Below are 27,084 nucleotides of genomic sequence, written 5' to 3'. Positions count from 1 at the left end.
ATGAAATGGCAACACTTCCACATCTACACTCCTACAGAACAAAGTTGCTCATGAAAAGGAGACATCCATAAATAAACAAAATGTAGCCAGAGGAAGGAGCAGTCCACGTTTTTAATAAAATGTACAGATTTGCTAGTGAAACAAAGCTCAAGGAAGCATGTATCCACGTTTTTGAAGCCCATGGCTTCCTCCAGCAACAATATCACGTTTTTTAGAAGGGGGGAGCTTCATTTTAAGTGCCCATGAGCTTAAAAATGACCAGCACTATGGGGAGTCTGCAGATTCATGGCAAAAATGACCAAAGAAGAGAGATCCATGTTTTGCAGGTGAAGAACTTCATATGGGACAGCAAGTTAACACCCAGGTTTTGAAATAAACATTCACAATGGGCAATGAAATGCTCTACACAGCAGATATACAAAGCCATAGCACAAGAAGAGCATCTACAGGTGTGTTGATCTAATATTCATTAAGTTTCATTTGTCCCACATTGGAGCTGTGGGGAGTTATAATAATGTTTAAATACATTTGCAGTCCAATGCTTAGTGTCAATAAGACAGTGGCTTTTGAAGCCAAGTGCATGTGTAGGTGGGTCCAGTTGGCCAGTTAGGCAATGACATAATAAATTTTAAATAAAAATGCATGCCCAAATGATGACGTCAGCAGTTTAATCCGACCGAAAAAGTCAAAAATCCGGCAGGTCGCTATGTCGCTTGCCGGAAAATCTCAAAAAATCCGGCTAGCGATATAGCGAGGTTGCCGAAAAACTCAAGAATCCGGCAAGAGTCAAATCAGCGAATCAGCACGTGACACATGGCGATATGGTCAAACCAAGTTTGACCCGAGTGAAACATATGGTGGAATTTTCAAAGGTTAAAAAAAAAAATTTTTAAATTTTTTTTTAAAAGATCATGTGGGGTAGTTTTTTTAAATAAATTTTCACTTATCATATAGTTTGAAACTATATAAAAGTTGAAATTTTTGCAAAACTACATGGAAGTCATGAACAAGACTGAGATTTTCAAAAGGCAATATCTGGGGCAATTTTTAACCAAATTGGGCACTCCAATATACCATCAGAACCGGGAAGATCTGAAATTTCCAAATTTGAGGTTGGTTCTTGCACAGGTGCTCACCAGTTCGAGTTATAGGTCAATTTGTGTTTCTTGGGCCATTAGCGACAAAATGAGCAAACTTGATTCTAGAGCATCAAAATTGGTTAGAGGGCAATTTTAAAAGCTTGTCGGGATCTGAATATGGAGAAAAATCAACTCTCAGCAATTTTCTTGCATTTTGGAGGTCACTGTGAACTGATTTTCACTTTTTACATTGAGTTCTTTTTTTTGTCAAAATCAGTTACATTATTTCATCATTAGGTTGCTGAGATATTTGAGGCTCTTGAGAGGTAAAATGAAAAGATTTGATTCACCAGTTGGGGGGAAAGATTAAAGAGTTGTTTTAACCTGTTAAGAAGGTTTTTCAGATAGACAAGTGTCAATTGCAAATCAAATCTGGGAATTGCCTTCTCCATACATATTCTGTCTTCTTCCCTGAAAAAAGGTTGTTGGTTGGTTTTCTATTTCCAGTTCTTGGAGCTCTGCTCAGGCTGTGAAAGCCACACACCCAGCATTTCTCTTTTGTATTGAGCAACATTCATGTTTTATGCAGATAGTTCTGGTCTGTTAGGTGATTTATGAGTTGTTTCCTGTACATTTCATGTATTTGGTTTCAAGGAAAGCAAATAAAGAGCAGCAAAGGTTTGAAGTTTAGTCTGAATCTTGTCTCCTGATTATGGCTTTGTTAATTCTTCTAATTTGTGATCAAAGAGCATGAATTAGGTTGCATTTCATTTTGAAATGTATGGGGTTAAAATGTCTTGCTTATGGAACAAAGAACCATGTAATTGCTTGATATTTGTCACAGGGTTTGCAGATTTCATGATAGGATGTTCTGAGTATGAGATTCATTCTGTAGCAGATGTCTATTCACAAGGTGAAAGATAGATCAAGGATCTTGATGTAGAGATACATCTGAGGTTTCCAGGAGATGTATGGTTATGATTCATTTAATTGCCCAATAAATAAGGCACTGGTCAGAGATAGGATCATTAAGTTCTGTTGTTCATACTTGGGTCTTGCTGTTATCAACATATTAAATCAATTTTCCCTTTTATGTTGAAAGCTATTCAATGTTAACCCGCACTTAGCTTGCCAGTTTCATGAGTTATGTTCTTAGCTTTTTCATGCTTATGATTCCTGGTTGAATATAGAAGATTTAGGGGTTTTTATCTGCTTCATATTAGATTCAGTGTATGCTTTGACAACTGGTACCATATAAAGAATCTATAGGTCCACCCGCCTAGGTTTTGCAGAGCCTGAAGTGCAGAAGGAGTATAGCCTTATAGTTGGCCTGGTGTCTGAATGGATGTGTTGATAATGGGAGTTAGCTGCCCCTAGATGCATCTTGTTCTCATCAGGGTAATTGGAAATAGGTAACATTTTCAAACACCAACAATCTCCTCATTAGTCTTAGCTTGGGAAATATCCTTCCTCCTTGATCTATTTTGTCCTCGAACTTCCTTCTCTTTAGACTTGGCTACTTCTTTAGCCTTCTGTGCAGTGACTAGATAGTACTAGTCCTTGTGGTAGGTTTTGTAGGTTTGGGCTAACTAGGTTTTGCAACCTTCTTTGTTTTTCTCATTGCTTGAGTCTTTGCCTTTCTTTTCTTCTTATATCAATAGTAATAGGTACTTCATTGGCTTCTTCTTCCTTGGTAACTTCATTAATTTCTACTTCTTCCTCTTGCTGATCTTCTCCTTGACCTTGTGTTGGTGCCAATGGTGCTTGAGCCTATGTGCCATCTTCTTCATCATCATCTTCCTCTTCTTCTTCCTCAACTCATTCATCTAATTTTTCTTTCATTTTCTTCACCAATTTTATCTTCTTCCTCATCACTAAAGTAGTCTTCAACTCCATAGTGATCTTTGATTTGGCCAAGTCATAATTACCAAATTCTTTGCCTTCCTTATCCATTTCTTCTACAAGTAATGTTGTAATTGTTGCAAAGGCCTCATCGACATTGATTCCATAACCTAATGGCCTTAGCTATCTCACCCTAGAAATTGTTGCTTATACATATGTGTAATAAGTATCAACTAGGAAGAAAACTTCATTATAATGTTTCTCCACTAGTGAGACTAGTATACTTAGTCTTTTCTTCATTTTTTGTTAAAATCTTCAAACTAACTAGTCATCACTAACTCAAAGTTATCACCTAATTTCTCAATAAATTCTCCTATTTGAACTACAATTGATCCATTAACCTTCCAAGAAACCTTACCAAATGTAGGGAATGTATTTTGTACATAAAAGAAAATACATACCAAAATAGATCCAAATTTACACTAATCACACTTTTTTTTCCTTGTGGCTCCCAAATTCTTAATCAATTATTGCAACTGCAACTCGGCAAGATCATAAGTATGATCCTTCTTCATAATTTTGTAGCCCATTTCCACAACAATGAAAGGTACACTATTTAATCTACTATACTGATAAAACTTGCGTGCTATTACCTTTATTGCAAAATCTATTAGGGGATCTATAATTGCATCAATGGTCATTCCCCTTTTATTCCATATAGCCCCTATGTTATTTTCAATGACTTCCTTTAAATCACTTCTCATGGTCTTTGGCTGATCTAGGGTTGGATACCTTGTTACCCTATGAACAATCTTCTTTGTAATTTTAATTGGCACATTTTCTAACCATACAAAGCTATCATGAATTCTTCTTAGAATAATCTTGATCCACTCTGTTTTGAAGATGTTGGGGAAATCTAGGGCATGAGTTAACCCTTTCTTCTTGAAAATCTTATATTATTCCTTCAAAACTCCATTTTCACATAGTTTCCCATATCCTTCTCTAATTTCCATATCTCCTATGCTTTCAAGCTTGCATGTGTAACAATTTTTGGTAGCTTGAATCATCAATACTTGCGATGGTATCATAGACAATGCACTAGAGAGATCCTACTTATAAGATATGTCTGGAATAACCTTGAAAATAGGTTATTTGATTTCATTTCTAATAAATTGAACATTTAAAACCTCTTTTCCCTCTACACCTTTCACTTTATAAGAACTAGATGCCATTACATATATCTAGGGTTTGTGAAATTTGAAACTGCATAGCTCAGCATATGGAAAATACCTTATAAATCCTATTGAAATGGTGTTGAATGACTATTAAAATCTCCTAAAAATGCTTAGATCAAATTCTCCATATTTCCTTTATCTCTCCATGTTTTTTCTCAAATTCAAATGATGTTAAATGAGTGAAAATTGATCAAATATCCTTTAAAACATTGTATTTAATGCAACGTGCTTGTATAACTATAAGCTCGACATCAATTGATTTTTGGCTCACTCGACATCCACATGTCTTTCTATACACTTAGAAACCACTACAAGCTTAGCCTTAACTAACACATTTTGTTAGCTTGGCATCCACTAACATTTTACTTAGCAACCACACTACTACATTTGACCTCATTTTTCTACCAAAATTTTCAACCATCAATTAAAAAGGTTTAGGTTGGTTGGATTATAGAAGGAAAAAATTCTATTTTTTAAAAATATAAGCCCGTGTTGGTCAAAATTTTGAACAACATAGGCTTAACTTTAAAATGAAAAATCATTTTGTATTTCATTGTTTGGCAAAGTGCGCGAAGGAGCTAGAGATGGAGCATGGTGTAAGGGTTTTCTTATTGAACAAGAATTGGAAAGTGGGTGACTAGAGCATATCCCTAAACCATGTTTAAGTTTTAATTTGGGGTCTCAATCTTGCATATTAATTTGGAAATTTGTGAATAGATTCCCTAAAAATTTCCATGAAATTGAAATTGAGATTGAAGGAACTAGTTAAAGTTTTGGTGAAAGGTGAAAATGGCTGTACAATTCAGTGTCTATTGGTTTGGAATCACTGCTAGTGTTAGTCATGGCATTAACATTTATTTGTAGCCACATAAATCATTACAAAGGGGCAGCAATTGATGGGGAAGTAGAGCCTTCATCATTTCCATAGAATCCATTCTAGATTACTCGCATAAAAATGAGACTCTATCAATTGGGGGATTTGATTCTAAGAAATCTCTAAGTCTCAAAAACATAATTTTTATAATACATGGGTCTTCCAAAGTGTGGTAAAAAGGAAACAAATTTTTAAAATTGTGGTTTAAGCCTAGGGTAATGAGAGGGTTCATATTGATGGAGGAAAATGTCCCAGTTGACTCAGATGATGAGAAATTTCTTCCCCCTATTTTAGTTTCTAATGATTCTTATGCTCTGGGTATGTGCCTTTGCATGATTTTTCTCAACACTTTTAGAGTTCACCCACTTGGTGTACAATGGTTTTTTTTGTGCGAGGATGATATAGTTTTTTCAACAAAGAATTTATTGAGTGTTTTGGCAAAGTATGACTTGAGCAACTTGGTTAATATTGTGGGAGAGTCTAAGAGTCATCTTGAGAATCATGGGCATGCACATGCCATGGAATTTAGTGGTACAGGGATTGCTTTAAGCTATGGTCTTGTGGAAGCTTTGCCAATTATGCTTGAAGCTTTCTTTAAAGGATATCCTCAAGTAAGTCATAATGATAACAGGTTGCATGCTTGTATTACTGAGCTTGGTGTACCAGTTTCTTGAGAATAGAGCTTTCATCAAGTATGTTCCATCATCACATCTCCTACTTTTTTATAAAAAATTTAGAGGATGCCTACTTTTGAATATGAATAGATTTTTTCATTTTACTGAAACAATTTTAATAAGTAGTTGAGTTCAACATGATTCTAGAAGATTGGGGATTATTTCATCATAGGGTACATAATTCCAACTAAAGAAGGATTAGGATTCATGACTTCAAAATTTTTCTTAACTTAAATCATTAAGTCAAGCTATAAAGGGTCCAGTGATAATGAAGAGATTGTAAGGTTGATGATCTCTTCTTTTCGACATATCACCTAAATCTCATAACCAAGTTTATTATGAGTTGTGTTGTTGTAGGGCATCTAAGTTCAATAGAAAAGTGTATTTTCAATCCTTTCATGAAACTTTCTCAATTTGGTTAGGCTCTATTGTGTTTTTTTTAAAAATATGGCTTTATTCTATCTTGTAGATAATGCTTGAATCTCTAAACTAGGTCTAATCTAGATTTGGTCATTATGGAACATGTCAATTCAAAGAAAATTTAAGTAGAATTCATCTTCTATTATCATAAATTATAGATTTATGAAGACTAGGGTTTTATCTTACTCCTAAAGCCCCCTTTATCACATATGATTGAATCTCTCAATTGAATTATAGAATCCAAATAATAAATGGAAATGGGGCTTATCCTTCATAGACCCTAGTCCAGTTGGGATCTTTTATAGATATGGGAGAATTGGGATAGTATATGATTGATGATATCCAACCTTCTACATGAAATTTCAATTTCTCAACTCGGTTAAATTGGACTTGTGTTGTAACAAAACTGTTTAATCCATTGTCAAAAGATATGGGATTCAAAAACCTGTTAATTCTATCGTGCTTCAATATCCTTATGTAGACATTAAGCACCAATTTATTGTGTAAAATCTACTCTTCTACATAAGGCCCAACTCTTTTAGCCAAGCTAAATGAGACTTGGGTTGTTCTAGGACATCTAAATTTGATTCAAAGGGAAATTGGAGTCATCCCTTTATAGAATTTTCTCAATTTAGTTTAGTCTATGCAAGCTCTATGAGAATTTGGATTCACTCTGCTTGATAAAGTCCTTTCCTCCATATAGCATTTAAATGCCTTTAGCTCATTTGAATGAGTCTTATATCATTACATGGTATCTAATGTTGGTAGAGAAAGAAATAAATTTCATCTTCTCAAAGGCTTTCCTCAGTCTGGTTCAGTTCTACAATTGCTTCATGAGAATAAAGGTACTGAATGGTTAATAAAGTCTCTTCCATGTTGCCTAAATTTTTTTAGTAGAATTCCTTTTCTTAAGTATTCTTTAGGATTGAGAACACCATCCACTCAATGAGATCCTCCATGCATGCTAATAATTTTCATTCCCATTTGATTTGGGTCCTTTCAGTAATCTATAATGATGGAGACACTAGACTTTGAAAAATCTTTTGTTACATGAGCATTTGTAGCACGAAGTAGTATAGCTAATTAAATACTACAAAGACTGGAAAATTCCTTCTATGTAATTTATATGTAACAAGTGGTCAAAGAGCTTGATTTTTCTTTGTGTTCCTCCACTAAATAAATGTCTTTTTAGATCTCATTTGACATGACTTGCTCTAGACATGTATGGTAGTTATACCAAGTGGACCATTCAATTTCTTTTTGAGTGGATTCAAGAACAATAGGAGGTTCTATTGATATTGCATTGGTCTTTGAAGGGCTTGCAAAGTGCTTATTTAGAATTTACCCCCCTAAGTCTCCATATAAAGAAAGATGGATTGGATCTATAAATTTTTGATGTTGGGAAATGCAAGAACATTTACATGGTAAGATTTTATTTACATGTCTGTTGATTGATATTTTAAATGTATCGAGTGAAAAATGTGTATCTGGTAAACTCAAACTAGAGACTAGTTTATTTTCCCTCCTTTCAAATATTTTTAATTTTTAGTTGGCTCTTTTATCAAAGAGTACTATAACATTATTTCAAGTACACATGCCTTTGCCACTTTTTAATATCTTCTTAGAATGGATTCAGATATAGAGTTTTTGTGTGATTTCCTATAGAAATGAAATAGCTTGTTAATGTTATGATGGATCTATCCATGAAAGTTGAATATTTTGTAGAGAAAATTGTGAAATAATAGCTTGAATAGATTGTATGTTGTTTGATACTACAAGAAAATCCCTAGCATCAACTAACAACTAATACTATTTGTATTGTTTGGATATGCAGTTTGACATCTTTTACATTTGTCGATCCTTCTACATTGTAGGTCCTCATTGCATTTGTGCACCATAGTTTCATGATATATTTCTAATCTCCATGAGGTCAACATTGTGGTTGTAAGGGCTATGGAGAGGGCACTTCTTCATTGTCCACTTCATCAGTGATTAACTTACACCATAGACCGATAGTCTTCATCTTTGTTGTTGATGGATTGATACTTTATAGATCCCCCATTTTGCTGAGTACAGGGCAAGTAGGCTAAAAAGAAGTAGGAGAGCTATAAATAGGGCATATGACAGTGTTCTATCTAATGTAGCTATGTAAGAAAGGTAAATTTTCATTATTATTGCCTTATATTTTCAATGTTTTGATAATCCTAGTCTTTTCTCTTGGTCAATACATTTTCTTATTTGTTTAGATTCTTTGTATTGTTGTCTCTCTCTATAAACATTTTTTATTGAGTGCTTATCTTTTTTATATTTTTAAAAGATTCCATTAAATTTGGGCTTTATATTTGAATGATTTTACATGTTACCAATAGTAATATTCTATAAATTTTCTTATATACAATAGAGAAATCCAAGGAACATTAAACAAACATTAGTTGACACCCTTAAGTACACAAATTGGAAATCCCATCTCACACTGACCCATTGTATTTCTAAAATTCAACATTGAGAGACATTGGCACTATTGGGATAGGGTGCCACTCGTATATAAGCTCGCACAAAGAACTTAGAGCCACAATAACAATACCACCCCTTCAGCTATCAAAAATCAAGAATATCCCAACAAGGAAGACACATACCCTTAGAATAGTTTTCCATTGATTGCTAGCCCTACTTACCATTCTTTCTCTTGTCATTGGTGGCTAATTCCATACTAGACAAATGAACTCTAGTAGTTCTACCCTTCTAGAGTATCATTTAAATATGGAAGAAGAGAATTGAAAAATAATTTTGCGGCAATAATATTCATTTCCACATAACCCATATTAGAGAAAGTTATATGAAATAAGAAATCAAAATACATAGTGTAAGAGAATGAAAAACATGCCACAAGATGACACTAGATGTACCTTGGTAAACCCCTTTTAAAGGGAAAACCTAGCTTCTAATAACACTCACACACTCATGAGGATGGATTGAGGAGGAAACAAAGGAGGAAAGTGGAAGGAAGAAGCACAAGAGGGAGAGTCTGGAGGATGTGTGCTCTCAATATGAGGAGGCATCTATGCTGCCCCTTTCTCCTGTCCATCTCCACCCTGAGGAGCAGAAAGAGGAGAAAGCTGGGTATGTGGAAGGGGAAGTGCAGACCAATGATAGGAGGGAAGCATGGATCAAATTCAATGTCAAGAACACCAAAATGGGAATCTTTAGGGAGGACATGAATCCCCAAATCCTTGTGGATAATCAAGAAGAGTAGTGGCTGGAAGAATTAATTGATCCGGCGATTGTGGCTATTTCAGACAGAGCTAGGTAGATAGGGATGAACCTTTTAAATAATGCTCACAACAACATGATTGATAATTTTAGATCAATCAAATGGCTTTTCCACAAGCTTGAGGAGGTTAAAAACTAGGTGAAACCCATTGAGGCAACAAGGAAAGGAATGGATGTCAACAGGAGGACAAATTCAGCTTATAGGCTCACTCTCGTAGAATAGAGGATACATAATCTGGAAAACTAGAATCACAACCTTTCAAATCAAATGTTTTCCTTGTTAAGCTCCATTAACAACAACATCATCTCTCTCATGGGCTGGATCAAAGACAGAGAAATGCACGATGATGAGGATGGTAATGACAGGGATGAGGCTAGAACGGAGGATGACCCTGCAAAGGACAACTCCACTCTTACTCAGGACCAGGGGAATCAAAGGGTGCAATAGATGGAAATAGAGGAGAATCAATAGGCCTTAGAGTTTTCTTAGGTCATGCATGATCTAGAGCAAAAGAACGAGGAATAACTCTTGCCTGTTCTTTTGTTTATCACTATCTTTTGGCTGTGGCTTTGATTGTTTCCTTTTCCTAGTCGTTTCTTAGTACTCTTTCCTTTGGCTGGGCTTAATGCTTATTTTCAGCCTTTGAACTTATACTTTTTTGGATGGGCTATCATGCTTATTATCAACCTTCTTATGTACTAACTTTCAGGTTTCAAGTTCCCTGTAAAACCTGTTTATCTAATAAAAAACACTCACACACTCATTGTATAATCTGAAGAAACACGATTGTTAATACACTTGAAAAGTCTCCATGTAAAGCTTTTGAAGCATTAGACAACCTGGTTGCATTCATACATGTGAACAATGAAATGAGAATGATGTAGCCACATTCTCAATCCATGCTTTGCCAGCTCACAAATGCAAACTACAAGAGATACTCGATCAAACTTTAGTTGACAAGAAAAAGGTTACCAAGCCAACCTCAACAATGACTCTTGTACTCATTTTTAATAGAAATAGTTTTGCACAACATCACTAAGTGGTATTACATAAACCATTTTCTCAAAACCATGACCCATGAATTAGATATCTAGTACTAAGTTTTCTCCAATTTTCCAATGTGACAACCATGTTAAATATTTATCCTATTGTCACATACAACATATAGTTTCTCCAAGAATGTCTAAGACTCTGATTTACCTACTCAAATATTATTTTACTTTATTTTCATTACTATTTTATGATATGTAATGTGTTCAATGTACGTTTTATGATAGGAATAACCACTCTTCTAGAAATCCATGATGATGGGAAATACCCATATTTTTAGGAAGAAAACCACCAAAATCCTTACATTCTTGCTAAAATTCTATTAGAACCCCTACATCACTGCTAAGGATATTAAACTCTTTCATTGTCATGTCTTTTGCTAGGATTGGTTCACAAGAAACTACTAGAGGCTCCTTTGAAGCTGAATTACAAAAAATCATCTCCATCAACATTAAAACAAAGAAATTAACAATACACTGCTTTATATTAGTGTAGTACCCCAAAATTGGCTCATTTCCATGACAATCAATTTTGGTCTATTTTGATCAACCCTAAAGTCCTATTTTAATAGACAATTCTTATTCTAATTTTTGCTACTTGACTTAATTGTCAAATGCCAGAAACCCTAATCTACATTAATCATATTACTCATTTAATTCCTAAAGTATTGACTCAGATTAGCTTCATTAAACCTATTGATTAGATTTAATTTAGATATAAAGTGCTTATACTTTAATTAAATTAAATTATATCTTAAGGCTAATGTACTAAGGAATTAAATTTATTTAATTTAATAATGTGGTTACTTTAATTAATTAAATGTGATTATTCAATTAATTGAAATATGCATTTAATGAGGTCATATATCATCTTATTAAATTAAATAATCTCTTCAAAATCTTCTCTTCAATTCCAAAATGGAAACTTTGAGTGAACTATCTCTCAAATTGGAATTGATTTAATTAACTTGTTCTCACACTCATGAAAAGCTTAGTTAACTACTCATCACACTCAGATCTGAAATAGTTAACTTCACCTACATAAGGAAGTTTCCATTTCAACTAAATCATCTCTTTGATCTTAACCATTCATCCCAATTAATCTTGATTGTTGATGGATTTCGGGACTTCTATATAAAAAGCTTCTAATCCCTCATTATAGAGGTTTGAATTTGAATTGTATTGAATTGCTATCAAATTAATTACTCATTTAAGTTATAGCTTTCATACTTGGCTTAGCATTTGATATCATTTTAGAGTAAAGATCCATACATTTAGCTTAATATCTTTTGTTTCTTAGATTAATGCTTGCACTTCATATAAATTAATTGCATAATCATACTCTACATAAAATCCTTCATTTTAGAAAGGTTTGGTTGGTTGTTTCTCAGTCTGAGAGCACATAGGCAAATTCCTTCTAGTTAGAAGTCAATAGGTTTCATTGTCAGGCCTCTTGGATAAATGATTCCATGTTTATTCCATTGTGTCTTTTTCCTGCTTTCTAAACATAGTCTAATTAGGGCTTTTGAACTTTGTAGGGTGCAAGATAGAGGAATAGGGGATTATGGTCTTCACCACTTAGAAGTCATGGCCAAGGGTGAATTAGAAACCTAGAAGCCTTTGAAAGATAGCATTAGAGGGAGGCAAGTATCTTAGTGGTTCTCTAGTGCAAATTCTCTTCTATGATGGGATGATGATTTCCTTTTAGGGGATCAGAATCTTTAGAAAGGATAAGTCTAAATTGATTAAGCTAAGTCGATGATTAATGTGTTTTGTGTGTTTGGGTGAGGAAATAAGGTAGAGGAGTATGCTCTTTCCCCTTGAGGGAAATCAAAAACTTTTACCCTTATATTTGAACCACCAGTCCAAATCAATCCTTTAGAGGGCTTGCCAGAGTGATCCAACTTCTAGGAATGACCCAAGTGAGCACACTCCAAAGCTATACTAATTTCCTCTCCTTCATTCTTGATATCACATATCAAGGAGAGGCTCTATATGTTGCACTAGCTAGCACTAGCCATAGTCTTGCTCAGAAAGTGTGTGCATTTTTAGATGCTGGTGTGGGTTGCTGGTCTCAACTCCACTTGCAAAGCCACTGGGGATTAATACAAATGGAAACCAAGTAAAATCCTATAGTTAGTAGCTACCTGGTTCACCTCTAAAAGGGGGCATAATCTTTGTGCAAGGAGGGGGAAGAATCTCTCTTGTAGAACTCACCATAGGCATGTTATTGGGCATTGGAAGGTGGTATACGTGCTTAACCCCTTCCACAAGGGTGTTCATTCAGTGTATATGTTATTTAGCCTTTTGAATACACAAAAAAATGGGTACCCTCTAGGGGGTGACATAGCTATGTGAGGTGCACACATGCACATAAGTTGTGGGACAAAGGTTTTTCCTTCTCTAATATTTTTTGTTTTTTAGGGATAAAGTGTGTTTATTATCAAGTCTTAAACATGTCCAAACTTGTCTAAACAAACTTAAAGTCAAGACTCCCCCATCCCTCTAAGTTGCTTTATCCTTAGTTGGATTGTATTCAACTATTTCTTGCTTCCCATGTCTTGTTGAAAACACAAACTAACCAACAATTTATCTCGAACAATCTAAAATTTTCAAAATCTCTTCAAAATCCAGTTCAGTTATCAATCTAGTCTCAATTTTTTCACACAGTTTGCAACATTTCACTTGAGTACTTTTTGTCCTATCATTTCTTTGCATGATTCTATCCAAGTCCTTGCACAAGTACTTGCACATCCCTATGCGAGATCTTGCTATTAGTATTCTATTTCATTTTCCAAATCCTAGCACTTCTTTACACAACCTGTAGTACATCTTCATGTGAGTTTAGATTGTTGTTCTAAGACTTCATCTATGTCTTTGTACTTTCTTGCATGCCTACTAAGGGATGTTCGCACAAGATCTTGAGTCAAAACTATTAAATCAATCTATTAGAGCTATCTATACTCTATGTCTAGTCTATTTCCTACATTAGTTTACCTCTTCTCTATCTATAAATAGTCCCAGAAAATGGCATCTTGCTAGGCTAATGACTTATGGTCTATACTTTAACTAGTCTCATCTCTTAGTTGTCTTGTTCTCATCCTCTAGTGTTCATTATACTCTGTTTCATGATAGTCATAATCTTTGGCTATTCTAGACTTCACTTAGACTACTCATACCTTAGTATACAACACTCTTCTCTTGCTTTTTGAGACTATGTTTTAATATGATCCTTGTCTTGGTCTTTGCTTCTTGTCCTTATCTATGACTGTCACAACAAGAAGTGGAAACATGTTTTATCCACTTAGACTTAGGCAAGGTTGAGTTAGGGGTCATAATCATGGTAGAGGTCACCTCCCTTTTATACACAATCTGCATCTAGTTTGTCTAGTGAGGAATCTTCACGATCTCCTTGACCTGTCAGATCACCTTGAGTCCAGAAAACATTCTCTTTAAACTTACAAAAAACTAGGAACTTGCTGTATCAAGAGGATCCTAAAACTAGGAAAGGCCCTACATTTCCAAACAACACATCTAAATTCTTTTTCAAAGGACCTTTCCAACCACAACATACTAAAATTGAACATGTTTCTACAATGGCTGATTACAAACTTGAACATGGAAATTATAGTAGAAACCGCAATCAACCTAGGAATGATAGAGAAAAATACCATGACACTAATGAGCAATAGAAAGAGGTGGAAATACTTCCTGAACACATAGAAAACTGTCATAAAGACAAAAAACTTTCAAAAGGTCATGGAAATCTTGCTCAATGAAGAGAAAGAAAAATACTTTCTTAAACTTGCCCAAGAGGGAGTTAAGCTACCCCATCATTTTAATATAGAAACTATCATCACGCTTGAAGAGGAAACTAAGATTTCCAAACTCCAAAAACAACTAAAAATCATACAAGACCAACTAGCTCAGATGATGTGTGATAAAGACAAACTTGCAAAAATATACACCTTAGATGCTCTTTGTCCATTTTCATTTGACAAGAGCATATGCATGCCTCCTTTTCTAAGAGGAGTAGAGTTACCTAAGTATGATAATTACTTTGGAACTAATAATCCCCAAGATTATTTGTAGGAATTTGGTGCCTTGTCTATGGAATTTATGCATAATCAGACATATCTCATGCATTTATTCCCAAGAAGTCTAGGTGGTCAGGCTATGAAGTGGTTTTCACACTTGCCTCCTGGTATCAAAATGTTTGATGAAATTGCCAACTTGTTTGTCTAGTAGTATTCTCATAACATTCAACACCCTATTAATATTCAAGATTTGTGTAACCTTAAGTAGAACGTTGGGGAACCTTTCCTCACATTCCTTCAGAGGCGGAGACAACTCTATACTAAATATTCATGCAAGATTCCCAAAATGGAAAAGTTTGACATCTTCACTGATAATCTGCTGCCCAATTTTAGGTATAGAATCCAACTACAAGATCCATGCACCTTCAAGGACATGGTCACACAAGCTATCTGCATAGAGGAATTCATGATGAAGAAGGGAAAACTTACCCTTTAGAAGGACATAAAATAAGGATCCACCTCTAACAAGGAAAAACCCAAGTATGTCAACAAGAACTGAGAAATTTTATATGATGGGGTTGTTGAAAACATCACTCCTAAACCTACTAAGGTAGCCTTTGTTCTCACAGATGGTTAACCAAGAATGTTGAGAAACCTACTCCTGACAACAAAAAATCTAAAAATAGATTGAGAAACTCATGGGCTACATGCCCTAAATGAGATTATATGCCTCTGGGTGAACCTTTGGATGTGGTTTACAAGACCCTACTACAAAAAAAGCTCATTTCACCATTGGACAACTCTCACCCTTATGATCAGCAATCACACCCACCATGGTGGAACAAAACTACATTCTATGAGTACCACCAAAATAAGGGGCACAAAACTTGCAATTGATTAAACCTACATCACAAAGTCCAAGACATGATCAATGATGGTGACATTGTGGTAGACATACATAACAAGAACTCAGATCACAAGGCTTTCAAGAAGCCCTTCCCGTCTTATGAAAAAGGAGAGAGCTCAAAACCAAAACCTAACAACAAGGTCAACTATACATATTCTACTAACAACAATGTGATCAACATGGTTGAACCTATGGATTTTGAGTACTGTGATGTTATTACCATCAAGGGAAAGTAAGATAAAGATAAATCCAAGACATCATTGTCTTCAAGGGCCCTACTTCCCATACAATTGTCAATACATCTTTGCAATATTATGCCAATGCTGTCACACTTTCTTGCACCAAGTTGGTGCCTAAAGGCCTTGCACCTTCTACTCTTCATCTTGAGCAGCATAAAGATAATACCCTTGCCAGTCCATCTGGTAGAGGTACAAAACTTGCAACAAATTTAGCAGTGACTAGCTATAGTGTTCTTGATCAATTAAAATGAACTAATGCTCAAATCACAATCTTTGAGCTGCTTCAAATCTCACCTGCCCATAGGTAGATTCTTGGCAAAGCCCTCACTAAGGAAAATGTTCCTCAAGATCTTGATCTTGAGTGATTTCAATCTATGGTAGGTCATTTGAGCTCACCTTACTATATGTCCTTCTCTAAGGAGGATGATAGTTCATTGAGTCACCTATACAATCAACCTCTACACATTGACATTATGATACATTAGACACATGTCTATTGGGTGCTCATCAATAATGGATCTGGGCTAAACATTGTCTCCATTGCTCTACTTTGATAATTAAATTATTTTGAGGAATCTATTGATCCTCATCGCAAGATCACTATCAAAGCATATGACAAAGTTGAGTGAAAGTCTCTAGGTCTTGTGGTATTGTCCCTCCATGTTGATCCTATAGAAAGGGATGTCACCTGTTAGGTCCTTGACATTCCCTTGGCTTACAAAATTCTACTAGGAAGGCCATGGATACATGAGATGCATGCTATGCCATCCACATACCATCAATGTGTAAAATTCCCTTTATGGCTTTGAAGTCACTACCCCTACAAGTACTAGCTAAACCTGCAACATGCTAAAAGCTACTAAGAATTTTGTACCCACTACTAGGGAATATATTGATTATCATGATAATAAGATAAAGCAACTTGAGTAGTCATTCAAGTTGAAAGAAACTAGAATGGGTGAATAACACATCAAACTAGTGCTATCATTAACATATCTTCCTAAGTCTCCTCATCATTACATGAGACCATCTAAGGCAAAGAAGCCATTTGTGTTGACACCTCAAACCAAGTATAATGACACTTTTATCAAGGCTACAGTCCCCTTAGAGGATGAAAGTGAAAACAAAGCTATTTTTGCATGGCTTTACAAAGAAGAGACTCCAATTTACCTCATAGAATAAGCTCATGAGATCACTCCTAAGAAATATGGCCCTGGTCTTAGACTCATGAAGCACTTTGGCTATAGGGGAATTGGTCCTATTGGATGCAATAATAATGGTCTAGTTGATCCTATTAAAAAAATATCTCAAAGAAACAAAGATAAATCTGGTCTAGGCTTTAAGAAGGTTCCCTTCCATTTAGGGGTCAACAAATTCATACCAGAGCCTGAGGGTTCATCCAGAAATGAGTCAGATACTAAAGAAGATAATTATGATGATGATTATCCTTATCCTATTCCTCACAATCTTGCTAAATTCTTTGCTGATCTAGATGACTTTGTGCCATGTGTTAGCACTATGGATGGTACTAGTGATTCTTCTAAGGACAATACTAATCCACACCGTGCCCATTTAGAATAGGGAGAGTCTAGTCAAGCATTACGTGTTGAGAACCTATGTAAAAATTTAGATGATGAAGGAGAGTATGTCCCTATAACTATTGAGGAATTCTATAGTCTATTTCTTTGTAGCACTAACTTTAAGCAATATGAATTGATTCCCTTTTAGAAACAACTATAGATAAAGACATTGGCCAAGTTCATGTCTATGAAAAAAAACTCAAAGTGGGTGAAGTGTCTAGGGTTAGGTCAAATGGGTCTAATCCAACTAGTGTCCTCGAGTCTTCGGTTGATGAAATTAGTACTCAAAGGCATTCAAACAAACTTGTGGACAAAGCCACTCTAGGTCTCAAATTTTTGGTTGAAATATTTAATGACCATACTGTGAATGCAATTGAATCTTCCATTACGCTTTCACTCACATATCTTGAGCTTATTGATTGGAATTCTAATACAGCTAGTGAAGTCCCTACATTCAAGAATGACTATGCTCTTGCCTACTACTTGAGCACTGTCGAACCAATAATTTTTTCCATGAGCAAACAATGCATCAATATGATTGAAGATGACATCAAATATCTTAGTCATACAATTAAAAAGAAAAAAATAGAAGGTCTGATGGTGAAAACTAGATTGCGACAGTATCAAAACCTAAAAAAGTAAAAATAAAAGATGTATCCAAGGGTGAAAACCTCTTTGAGGTGCCCATGGATGAGATATTTGATACACTTCCTAGTCACTTTCAAGAGAGATCATCAGTGCTGATAGAGCCAACATAGCCGATCAACCTAGGCACAAAAGAACATCCTCACATGATACATCTGGCACAGTCACTATCTCCAAAAGAAAAAGAGAAATTCATTTCCTTCTTCTGAGAGAAGAAGATAAACTTTTCATGTACATATTCTAAAGTGCTAGGACTAGATCTTGATCTAATTATGCATCATTTGTCCATCATGCCAGGCATTAAACTAGTTAAACAAAAACTTCAAAAAATGCATCCTCATGTTGCATTGCTCATCAAACCTAAATTGGAGAAGCTTCTGAAAGTTGGTTTCATCCGTGCTATTGATTGCACTAAATGGATATCCAACATTGTTCTAGTCTCCAAGCACAACAATCTATTAGAGTTTGTACTAACTTTCATGATCTCAATTGAGCATGTCCTAAGGATGATTTTCCACTTCCCAACATTGATATGATAATGGACATGATAGCAGATATGAGATGTACTCACTCATGGATGGGTTTTCTTGTTATAATCAGATCAAAATTGCACTAGAAGATTAGGAAAATACTACTTTTACATGTTCATGGGGAAACTTTTGTTGGAACATAATGCCATTTGGCTTGAAAAATGTTGGTGCTAACTATCAAAGAGTAGTCACTACAATTTTCCATGATATGATGCATAAGACCATGGAGGACTACATGGATGATACCTTGGTCAAGAGTGAAAAATGCAATACTCATATGCAAGATTTGGGACCTATACTAGATCACATGGAAAAATTCAATTTTAGGCTTAATCCCAAGAAATTCACATTTGGCATCACATCAGGGAAACTATTGTGATACATTGTGTCTATGAAAGGAATCGAGGTGGATTTAGAGAAAGTTCAAGAAATTATGGATATGCCTCCACCCTGTTACATTAGCTAGATGAGAGGTCTACAAGGAAGACTCCAATCTATTCATAGGTTCATCTCACAAATGATGGATAGATCACAACCTTTTATAAAGACTCTACATAAGGGTGTGAAATTCAACTAGAGTCAGGATTGCGAAAAAAGCTTGACATAGATAAAACAATATCTCGCTAATCTGCCAATCTTGATGCCTCCTATCTATGGGAAGCCTTTGATTTTGTACATCCCAACAACTAAAAAATCTCTAGGAATCTTATTAGCTCAAGAGGACAATAATAACAAGGAAAGAGCTATTTACTATTTGAGTCACATGCTGATCTCTTATGAGATGAATTACAACATCATTGAGAAAGCTTGCTTGGTGGTTGTCTTTGCTTCCCAAAAGTTGAGACACTACATGCTTTGTCACACTACATGACTAGTAGCTAAAATCGATCCACTAAAGTACTCTATCAACAAGGTGGCTCTAATAGGAAGATTGGCTAAGTGGGTCATGATACTTAGTGAGTTTGACATTTAGTATGTCGAACAAAAGGCTATCAAGGGACAAGCGATTGTATATTAGCTAGCAGAAACACCTATGTAGAGTCTTCTCCCAATGAACATCAACATCCCTAATGAATCAATTTTGACACTCACACACCAAACATGGGTGATGTTTTTTGACAAGTCCTTCACATAATAGGGATCTAGTGCTGGGTTACTCTTCATAACACCATAGAGATATTCATTGCCTAAAGCATACAAGATTCTATTTCCTTGTACAAACAACATTGTATAATATGAGGCTCTAATTAATGGCATGAAGATTATGGCTAAATGGAGAGTGGATCAGTTAAACATCTTTGGGGACTCTCAGCTCATAAGAAACTAGGTCAATGATGTGTATAAGAAAAAGGATGAGAAATTAATCCCTTACAAATGCATGGTTGATGACATGAAGAAATATTTTTCTCACATCACCTTCCAACAAATTCCTCAAGTAGACAAAAAAGTGGTTGATGCCATGGCTACTCTGGCCTCCTTGCTATAGATGCTCAAAAACAATCTCTTACACAAGTTCCTAGTGGAAGCGTTATTCTACCCTACCTATGATACCCAAAATTCTAGGATAATCTATTCTATTGTAGGACAAGACTCATCTCACTACCACCACATCTACTCCTATCTCTATGACCAAACCATTCTAGATGGTCTAACCTAGAATGAAAAATGTTACCTTCTCCATAATGCTTCATGGTATGTCATTATTACTAATAACTTGTTTAGGAGAGATCTCAATGGAACACTTCGTAGGTGTCTAGAACCTATAGAGTCCAAATACACATTAATTGACGTTCATAAGGGAATTAGAAGATCTCACTCAAATGGCTTGACACTAGCTTGAAAACTCATTAGAGCTAGTTACTATTGGCCATAAATGGAGCAAGAGGAAATCAAGTATGCCAAGTCCTAAAAATAGTGCTAGCTGCATGGGAATCTGATTCATGCACCAACTAGGGAGCTAATTCCATCAACCACACTATGGCCATTTCAACAATGGGCCTTCGATCTTGTGGGTCAAATTCACCCATCTTCTTCTAATGGACATAAGTTCATTATTATAGCTATAGACTACTTCTCAAAGTGGGTAGAGGTAGTACCTCTCACAATAGAAAATGGAAAAATTATAGCTCTTTTTATCACAAATTACATCATATGTAGGTATGGTGTACCATCCTCCATCATTACTAATAATGGAGGATAGTTTTAAAAAAAAGACTTCAAGGAGCTATGAAAAAGATTCAAAATCATGAAACATTGGTCTTCTATCTACTACCCCTAGGGTAATGGCTAGGAAAAGGCATCCAACAAGGTGATCCTCAAGATCCTCCATCACACAATTAGAAAATCTAGGAGGGACTAGCACCTCTAAATTAATCCAGCTCTATGGGCATACATAAAAAGTATCATAACTCCCCTTTGATTTGGTTTATGGAGTAGATGTTATATTTCCAACAGAGGTTGGGATTCTTACTCTAAGAATCTCTATGAAGGGTCTCATTATTGATGAAGATTATAGAATATCTCAGCTTCAAGAGCTAGTTTTACTAGATGAACATTGGCAAGTAGTGTGCGATCATCTGTGAACTTATCAAAAGCATATGTCCATAAGCTACAATAAGAAAGTTAAGACACATGACTTCCAACTATGTGATCTTTTCCTAAGAGAAAATCCTAAGAATCAACAATGGAGCCAAAAAGGGAAGTTCAAACCAAACTATCTTGGTCCTTACATAATCACTATAGTGTTTGGATCTAGTGCTTACCAGCTTTCTACAGCCGAGGGAGAAGTGCTCAAGGAGCCTATCAACACTCTCCACCTGAAGTGGTTCTACAGCTGATCTCATCTCAAAAGCTCTCTATACATATCTAAATGTCCTAAAAAAAATCTAAAAATTGCAAAAAGTCCTAAAAAAATCATCACCCTAGTGAAAACCTAGCAATAGGCACCTTAGTAATACAAAAAAATCAAAAAATAGAGAAAAATACAAAAAAAATTGAAAAACAAGAAAAGTACAATTGAAGAAAACTTGGAAATAGGCATCATGGTAGCAAAAAAAATAAGCTCTACCAAGAAGGTGAAAATCTAGCAAATAGGCACCTCTTGTTCCCAATGCTCCATCTTGTAGCACATCCTCTAGCTTCCTGTATAGTTGCTTTCCTACTTTAGTTTCCTACTTTTTCACTCATGTATCCTTGGATTGAATCTTGTCACAACTTGGGGGCACTGCCCTTTAGTGTCATAGAATCTCTTTTGTGACAGTCACTAGTTGTTCCAACTGCATCTTCCTACTATTGCTAGTCTCACTCTTTATCAAGATTCTCCTCATAGAATCTCTTTTGCTATAGTCAAAAGTTATTCTAACTGTGTTTGCCTACTATTGCTAGTGTCACTCTTTGTTGAGATTCTTCTCATAGAATCTCTTTTGCGATAGTCACCAATTGTTTCAACTACATCTCCCTACTATTTGTCATGTCACTTTTTGAGATTCCTTTATGGAAGATCTCTCTTGCATCAGTCACCAGTCATTCTGGCTATGTTTGTCTAATGTTGCTCAGTTCTACTCAGGTTCTTCATAATGAAGAATCCTCTTTGACTTTAGTCACTAGTCATTTTGACTACATCTGTCTATTGTCATCAACCTATTGAAGATATTTAATTCATCCATGTTCTGGCCTTAACACTTGACATCAATCCTATAACAAAAAAACTCAAAATGATCTACTTGTTTGGATATGTTGAGCATTTTATTTGTTTGTTTTGTTTTTGTCCCATCATGTCTCCTCAAGCAACTCAATGATGTCATTTTTGACTAGAGAAGTTATGATTGGGGGCATGACCTTCTCTTTTCTTTCTATTTGTGGTTTAGTTCCAATAATTTGAAATGTTCATATAAGAAGGGTGTCCACTATAAGAGCCTCCATCTCATATTGGATGGCTAGGTTTACCTCAACTCCTTCTATACGGATACATCAATAATGTTGGTTCTTCTCTTTGCTTGTTGGAGTGGACTTTTCATGCTATACTAAATATTGATACTCATCCTACAAAGTGAACGTATGGGTCACTATGAGTATATCTAGCACAATTCTATCTCAAGTTACAAATGCAAGGGTCATTGCGGACATAATACTTATGGAATACTTAGCATATGATAGATCTCTTGTGTGTCTGGTATGTCTGTATGTATGAAACATTCTGGTCATCCTAGAATTTATGCTTTGATGCTTATGTTAACTTGCTACATTAAAAGGGATAAAAATTTTTCATCATTCTATCTTCTTGTGCTTTGAATGCTTACATTTCATCTCAACAAAACTAGAACAGATGTCCTATTCATATTCTCATGATTGGAAAGTGGGAATTATATGGCATATGGGGTTTTTCTATATGCTTCATGATGATAATTGTCAAAGCTTGGTAACCATACCTAGGGTTGCATCTAACATAGGTTGGCATTGCATACTTTACTTGGTTCGGCACATAATTTGATTGCAAATCTACTTCCATCTTCCATGATGAGGGATTATTGGTCCCTTCAAAGTATCATGATTCTTCACGGCAGCAAAAGCATTCAGTTCTTTGGTTCATCCTCTCACTCCTCGATGGGATACATGTTACTATCAAGAAAAAATATGAAGCACTACATGAGATGTCAGTCCATTTACCTATACATTTCATCCATAAATCCATAAACTCATTTCACTACATGTAAAAATCAAATAAAAGATGTATCCATACATCACATCATGTTTTGCATCTCATAATTGTAAGGAAACTTGGCAATAAAGAATATAACCATTTCCACATAACCCATAATAGATTTGAAATAAATACGAAATTAAAATCCACATGCAAGAGAATAGACAACATACCCATAAAATGTGACACAAGATATACCCTGGGAAACCCTCATTGAGGGAAAAACCCAGCCTCCAAAAGCATCCATCATCATGTATTATTCAGCAAAAATACCATTTCCATACAACCATGGAAGCCTTCATGGCCATAGCCACAACCAAGCAAACTATGTGAACAAGCATGAATCCACACATCCCATGCCATGCTTTCAACCTTCACAAATGCTCCCTTGGCTAACTTGTCAAGCCTTGTCCCGCTCGACTCTTGCCTTTTTTCCCTTCTCACTCCTTTTTCACTCTACAACAACTACCCTTGTGGCTGCTTATATAGTAGCAAGTCCCACAAAACCACCAAGTGGTATTACATAAACCATGTGCTAAAACCATGTGCTACATAACCCACTGACCCCACATTTAATATTGGGCATTTAATTCTTTTCCCCCAATATTAAATAATTACATGAAATATTACCACAATGTTACAATACAACTCATCAAGAATATTCCATGGGAATCTTTACATGTTGCACGTCCATCTAGGAACAATATTACATAATAAAAAATAAAATAATAAAATAACAATATTATGCAATGTGTGCAACACCCATTATCTCAACAATAATCACAACATAAGACATCTCATGTATATCAAATTAAAAGGAATAAAATGACAATGATATGCACATAGGATACTCAACTCAAAATCTCATATATATATATATATATATATATATATATATATATATATATATATATATATATATATATATATATATATATATATATATATATATATATATTAGCATCAATGAGTATGTTAGTACAAAAAATGGGTGTTACTCGAGTACTATCGATCAAAAATGATATAAAATGGTTTTGGCACACCAATCGATAATAGCTAGATCAAAACTCAGAGACAAAAATACATCAGCTCTAGCTCTATCTAGTACCCTCACCTCTTGGAGGAAGAGGATGAGGAGGTGGTAGCATGTCTAGTTTGGCTAGTGGTCGTGCACTGCCTGACTCTCGAGCATTATGGGAGAATTTACGCACCTACTAAGCCTCATCGAGCATGAATATGGAGTAAGCTAAAAAATAATAGGCCACTTGGGCCACCTATAGTTGGACCTCATCCTACAATAGCTCTACTCTCTTCTCAACTACATGTACCTCCTCTCATAGTTTGAGGATCTCATGATCCCACTCTACTATCTACGTGTCTTATATGGCCACCTATATCTGTAGCTCCCCTAGCTATTGAGAAGCCTATCAAATCTACTTTCTAGCCCTCCTTAGTGCATCTTGGGGCCTAGCAACAGGTTAGTCCTACATCTCCTCCATCTAACTACTTGGCCTACTACTTAGTTGGTTCTTACTCCTCCATGTGCAATCTCTGTTGTCGATCCTACTCTGTCTCACTACCACCAGCACCTAGATCTGACCCCATCTTTTGGGGAAGAATCTACACCTACCTAACCCAGTCTCTAACCTACTCGGCTTGTCCTTGTGATGGCTTCTATGCTAGCTATTGTGTTGGTTCCTCTTGTGGTCCCTACTAAGCTATCAGTGGCCCAGGATTTGCTATCCCTAGTGGGTCTAAAAACCATGGGATGGGATGGCTAATGAAGAAATTCTGGTAGGTAGGCATCATCCCAACATGTCTACTATGGCTGGCAGATAGTCCCACTATGTAACAATAAGGTTGTGCACATTGATCATTGACCTCCCTGAGTCCAATCTGGCTGACCACCCTTGCTCCAGATCTCTAGGTACTTGAGAATATGAGCAATACTTTTGGCTAATATCCTGAGGCCACCCATATTGTCACCATACTTGAGTGATGGGAAATCTCTCTATAATATGGGCAACTCAGCCTAGCAGTGGCTGTAAGGTGAAAATCTAGCTCAACTCTTAAGGAGTGTCATCCCAATCCTTGGTCTCTCTCTAGGGCTACCATACAATGGATACTAGGTCATTGAGATTTTTCCTCTAGTGCTCAGTCTTCTACAAACTGACCTAGGTAAGTTGGCCCCTATACCTACATATATATGGCTCCATGGGCTCTTGTGCATCCTCAAAAATGGGTCTAGTAACTAGCAGGTGCTCCCATGCCCAGATTTGTAAAACATATACCCCAATAGCTATGCTCCTCCTCTCATTGTAAATAATCTTGTACATCTTATGAAACATGTGGGTGAGCATGCATTTTCCCCACCCTAATCTCTCTGGAGCATCTAACATCCATTGTAGCATCACACCCCAACCACACTCTAATCAGTGTTGCCCTCTATCAGGCACCAAAAAAAAACTAAATAAAATTGCCAAAATTGAGGCCAACCTGTGAGTAGGGCCATATGTATAGATGAGCTTTTCCCATGTGATGGCTTGCCCTATAGCCAAGCCTCTCTAAAAGATGGTTCACAGTGCCTCTGTCCTTGCTCTCAATATTGTATCACACACAACCCTCAGCTCATGGAAGAGTATGTGCAAAATCCTATAGATGTCCTCAGGGGTGATGGTCATCTCTCCCTATGGCAGGTGGAGATGTTCGTTTCCAAATGGAAACGCTCCACCAATATTGTCAATAGGTCATGATTCACTAGCACTATTGGGATCTAGCATAGATATGATAACCCCAATCAATTAATATGTGCCATATTGGCATCATGAAGACTTTGCAACAGAGCTCCGTAGGGCAGATACTAGGACTTGAATGAGATGTCATCAAAGACAACCTACACACATGACCAATGACAAAAATAAAATGGTTAGTCGCTGCTCAAAAATCCAATGAAATGATGAAAAATTGAATTTAAAATGTTGAAGAAGACACCATTTTTTTGCACGAGAAAGTTCTTTCTTGCATGAGATTTCACATCTTTGTGTGAGAAAGCATGTTATTGCATGAGATATAACAAGACATTGGGAAAAAAATGACCACTATCCTATGCATCTTGTGCAAGAAGTGGGTATCTTTAAGGCGAGAATCCTCACTAGTTTACATGAAGAAACACTGGTGTAGTGTTTCTTCACACGAAGACCAATTTGGTCTACACAAGGAATGAAACCCTCACTCGAGAACTGACAAACCCAAGTTGGAAAATCCTAAAAATGTACTAAATATGACTCAAAATGTGTGAAAAAATAAATACAAAGAGGGATTGTTGATTACTCATTGAAGGTCCGTAGTCCACCAGTCAGCTGTGTCATTGGGAGCACTCAAAATGTTGTGTACACACAAGAACTACCATTCTCACCTCAAAGCTCTCTTCTTCACTAAAGACAAAATGCACAAATGATTTGAAAAAGACCCTTTGGGCTCTTATATAGGTTTTGATCTAATTTTTCAAAGTGTTCCAATTTGTGTGAAAATCACCTCCTGGCTAATTTGACTGCTTTGAATCTATTTTTGGGATCAAATTCAAAATTTGACACACCTAAATAGCTCAAAAATGCATTTTAATTTTTTGAGACCAACACAATCGAACACTTGTGTAGTCCAAATTTTTTTGATACTTTGTGACTCTTAGAACCTTTTCAACTCAAAATCCTTCAAATTTTAAAACTTTATGTTGGAAAAAGTCAACTCAAGTCAACTATGGTCAAAACTAGTGAACTTTTAGTCAAACTTGGTCTTTTGGACCTCAAAATCATGTTGAATTGACTTTGAATTTTCTTTTGATCATTTTGATCTCTTCTATATTCTACTGAATCTTGAATTTCCTTTGTCTCTCTCAATATACTACTTCACATCATATTCCTAGTGTGTCATCTTTTAATTTTGCTCTCAAGGGGGTAGGATAATTACATCATTGAATCTAAATTTCAAATTGGTCTAAATCTTC

At 35.8% G+C, this 27,084-nt stretch overlaps 1 pseudogene; it reads left to right on the top strand.

The window, feature by feature from the left end:
- Positions 1 to 385: 385 nt before the first annotated feature.
- The window catches only part of LOC149571847 (uncharacterized protein At2g33490-like), a 90,766-nt pseudogene continuing 64,067 nt past the window's right edge, over positions 386 to 27,084 (top strand).

Source organism: Cupressus sempervirens, chromosome 2, assembly GCF_028749045.1.
Source record: "Cupressus sempervirens isolate cs-2001-9-10 chromosome 2, ASM2874904v1, whole genome shotgun sequence".
Lineage (NCBI taxonomy): Eukaryota > Viridiplantae > Streptophyta > Pinopsida > Cupressales > Cupressaceae > Cupressus > Cupressus sempervirens.
The sequence above is the reverse complement of the archived record's forward strand: the minus strand, read 5'-3'. Positions and strand labels throughout refer to the sequence as shown.